We start from the raw sequence: 4,580 nt of genomic DNA, 5'->3' as shown, positions 1-4,580 counted from the left end.
AAAAAAAAAAAGTCTTAAAGTGAAGCAATTTAAAAATATCCATATAATTCAATATTGCAAAAAGACTACATAAAATCCTTATTAGTTACCACTCAAAACATCAACTGATCCAATCTACCTATTTATTCAGACTAATATTCAGAACATCAGAAAAAAATCATGCCATTTATATTAATGTGCCAATATATTCAGACCACGCAAAATGATACTAATTCGGACATATTACCTATTTATTCTAATTTATAACACCATATATTATATATACTATTTCCAATGTTTCTCTTGCAACCATGATAACTGAAAAGAAAAGAATCAGCATAATCTCACCTTGAGGAGTTCAGATGGCCGAAAACCATCAAGCCACAACAAGCACCTCTCAACAGGCGTTTTCCACAAAACCTTGGGAGAAAAACTGCTTTCTAAACCACGGTCAAACCACAAAAACATGGGGAAATGGGTAAACACATCCAATGTGTGATACACGGTGCTTCCAAATGAAAAAACCACAATCAAACCAAGAAACCATAGGAGTGTGCGAATACATTAACAAAACCACAGTAGTCTACGGAAAAACAATACCTTTGGAGAAATGACGCCAACAAAACCACTTTCTAACCAAAGAGGAAGGAACAATGCATCCAAGCGACAAAGGAACAACAACGCCGGCGGAAAAACGAGAGCTTTGGAGAAATGGAGCACAAAAAGCACTTCAATGATGTAGAGAGAGAGACGGTGAACGGTGGACCCAAGCGACGAACGAACAACAGTGAATGGAGAACCACTTCAATCGTGGAGAGATTTTCGAAGAAAGGAACTTCAATGGCGGAAAGAGAGTTTTGAAGGATCTCTCGGTAAAGGGAGAGAGAGAGTTTCAAAAAGAAAGAGAGGGAGTTTCGTAGGGTCAGGGTTTCAGAAATTAAAAAGCGCCAAAATGTTTCTGAAGATTATTCCAAAATCACCCTTCAAAACAAGATAAATCTTTAAATAAAATTTAATAAAAACAACCAATGACAATGTGACACGTGTCGTTGTCAAATTGTTGTCAAAAATCTGTTGTCAAAGAAACGTTTTCCTTGTTAAAAAACATGTTGGGTTTTAAATGAGTATAAAAATAAGCAAAATTCTTTCTTTCATGTAAATATGAGTTGAGTTGACTAATCACACCATTCTTGAATTACCAAACTTTGAAAAATATTTTACCTTGAATGTGATATATCTAATGACGACATAGAGAGGTTGTTTTGATTCAAGAAAATCGTCCAATTACATATTTAGTTATTTAGTGAGAAGTTAAATGAACTCACTAAACTATTTCCCTTAGAGATTTGTACGAATTAGCAAGAATATTATAACCATCACAACGCATTTTGCCTAAAAAATTTTGATGGGTAAAGCGTTTAAAAGCGAAAAAAAAAATTAAATAAAAGACTCGGTTAAAATTTTAGAACAATGTCATAGATAAGCATACAAAATGAAAAGACAAATAATGTGCTTGATGCTTTGTCTAAAATAAGACTATCGATTAGTCATGTAATTGTTGGTTTGAGTATTTTATTATCTAGATTACTACAAGTAAATTACTAAAGGATTATTTCTGACGGTCTCTAAGCCTTTGGTAAATATGAGTTACCGAAGGATGTTCCGACGATCATGTTATGTATAGATTACTGAGAACTTTTGGCTGTCTGTATTGGCACAGTGACTTTATCGAAGGTATATGACCGTCGGTATTTGGTCAGACTTAATGAAATTACAATTTGGGATTTCAGCCTACCGTTCTGCCAAAACTTAGTTTTCGCGAAAGCTTTCCCCTTCTTCCCCTTACTCTTCCTCTGTCTCCCAACTATTGTCCTTCGTTCCACCCTTCCCCATTTTTGTGAAAATTTTCTTCAATCGTTGTGTGTTTCTCGTTCGTTCCACCCTATATTTTGATTTCGTCGAGCAAAGAGCTATATTTCCATTCCTTCTTCCTCTCATGTCTTGGGGGTTCCCAGTCGCAGCTGCAGCATTCCTTCTTCGAAGGCAACCAAAGTCAACGTTGAGGTGGTTCTTGCATTCCTGGTCTTCAGGTTGTGTGGAGGCATGAGGGGGTGATATCGCGGAGTGCAAGGGTGGTGTCGCAGCGTGATTAGGGATTCGACTCGGCGAAGGAATGCATTACCCTATTGTTGTTGCTGCGTCAGGAGGTCTTCGAGGAGGAGGTGAGTACCGTGACAAGGGGCTTCCTGGTGCATTGACAGCAGTGTAGGGTTCGTGCATCGCGGGGCTTCGACCATTAAGCCTTCTTCTTCTTAGAACGGTTAGTCCATTGTCCAATTGTTAGTGCCTATTATGTGGTTTGTATGATTGGGTTTGCTTCCATAGATGAGTATGTTGATGTTGATTGGATTGTAAAGTTAATTGAATGTTAGGAAAAGTACATACTTTGGTCTCTGTTTCGTTGTTGATGTGATGATAATGAAGTGAGTAAATTATATTTGGTGTACATAACCACAAACAGAAAAAGCCTAATGCATAGTTTAAACTTTAGGCTTATCAGTTATGGCCAGTGTTCTTGATGAGACTCTCATTATATATACAACACTTGCAAAAGACCATGTCCCCCCAACATCAAGGAACATCCTTCTATGAAAATGAAAAGGCTAAACCTAGTCATAATTAGTTCCTCATCATTCTGAGCACCGGTTCTTGTAGCTCACCCAACTCATTGTTCTTGTATGCTCTTTCCTCTGTGCTTTATATATCTTGCGTGCTCATTCCATCGTTCATGCTACTGTGATCAATTGACTCAAGAGAGTTTTGAGGAGATATAGAGTTCATGTAAGTGGGACAAAATGGATGGTTCATTGCTTCGTTTGCAACACATTGATTCCCTGCCCAGTTATGATTATTATTATCCATGCTCCTCGACTCCATCAGGTTTTGAGCCAACACCATTTGTTGGCACTGGGTACTGATTTGGCTACCCTATGACCCGACACACACACCTTATCAGTTTTTAAATCTAGACAAACATCAATGGTCAAGCTTTTTGTGCCTTAAATCCATAACAACTTAGTTGTATATCACCATGCAAATCTAGTCCTTTTCGTTTACCTTACTTTAATTAATCCTTTTCAGCTACCCTTTTCTTTTCTTTCTTTTACTTCTTTAGCAATACCATGTGTGTCAAAGCAATTCCAGATAAACAAATAAAAGCACTTTGAAAGCATGATCGACAAAACATGTGAAATGCATCACTTTCATTGAGGGAATCATTTTTCTATTTTGCTTGATCATTTCATTGGAAGAAAAACTTAGTTGTTGTACAACGCTTTTTAGGATTTTGAAATCTGAATTTCGAAAACAAAGGAAACTGGTTTGTTGTAGTAGATTTACTAGGAAAGTATGATTTGCAATGAGATTAAGCACATATCTGGGGCCAACCTTTAAGTTGGACGACATGTGATACTCCCACATCAGAAGAGTCATTCCATTGATATTCCAGTATAGTAAATGCATCCACCAAGACATATTCAGAGAGTCAGGGTCAAAGGGAGCCCATAAGATTGTGAGCAAAAAGAGGCACCAAGTCAACCTCAGCTTCTGAATCTACACTCATCATTCAACACACATTTCAATGCTTCACAATTTCAACTTCTGCCAATCATTCATGTAGTCTCTATTAGTAACAGTTTAATTCGTTTACTCTCACCCCGTGTAGTTTTATTTTGTTATAAGGCATGTGATTAGGTAGATTACTTAACCTTATCATTCTCTACTTCAACACTAACTTCTCACCTTGTCTCCTTTTCTTCTTCTTCTATTTTAATTTCACTAAAACCAACCTTCTCACCTCCCCCTTAATGTGTAAAGTAGTAGGACACACATACATTCATGCAATGCCACTTTCATGGAACCTGTCAAGTATCTCAATCTCTCCTTGTTTTTGCTAACTTTCACCAAACTTTCATATTTCACTGGTCTAGCTCCTAAAATGCACTAAAATGAAGTGGTTTGATGTATGTTTCTCGGCTAGCTACAGACTTTGACCATATGAACAGTATAGGCAAACTTTAATTGACCAAATACACTTCCTAGACCATGGAAAATGGACAGGAAATCACAGAAAAAGGGACGAATCTACGGTGCAGGACAACTTGCTGCAAACTATACAACATCGAGAGGAGGTACACTAAAGCACCAACCTTCTTCTTCTTCCACCCCTTCAGCTGACGAGGCCATCCAGCGCTTGACACAGCTACTAGAGCAACGTGACCAGGAAAACCGTGAATTGAGAGAAGAATACATTGACTTGAGAGATGAGTTTACAAACTTCAAGTCCCTAGTCATGAGAGCGCTGCCTCAAACTTTATACACTCCTTCCACCGTTCCTTTGACCCAGTCATGACCCTCCCCGTCACCCGTCGTCCCTCAGCAGCCCACATCAGTCCCGCCCACTGATAAAGGTTCAAAAACAGTTATTTTCATACTTAATTTTGATATCAAAAACACCCTTTTGACTTAGAAACTTGCTTGGAATCATAAGTTTTCTTTATTTTTGTGAATAAAAGAGTTGAGGACGTGTTTTATGATTTTTT

General features: G+C 37.8%; 1 pseudogene; it reads right to left on the bottom strand.

Annotated features, from left to right (window-relative positions):
• LOC106773485 overlaps positions 1 to 2,259 on the bottom strand; it is a 5,897-nt pseudogene extending 3,638 nt beyond the window's left edge.
• Between the last annotated feature and the right edge of the window lie 2,321 nt (positions 2,260 to 4,580).

The sequence above is a fragment of the Vigna radiata genome, chromosome 9 (assembly GCF_000741045.1).
Source record: "Vigna radiata var. radiata cultivar VC1973A chromosome 9, Vradiata_ver6, whole genome shotgun sequence".
NCBI classification, from domain to species: Eukaryota; Viridiplantae; Streptophyta; class Magnoliopsida; order Fabales; family Fabaceae; genus Vigna; species Vigna radiata.
The sequence above is the reverse complement of the archived record's forward strand: the minus strand, read 5'-3'. Positions and strand labels throughout refer to the sequence as shown.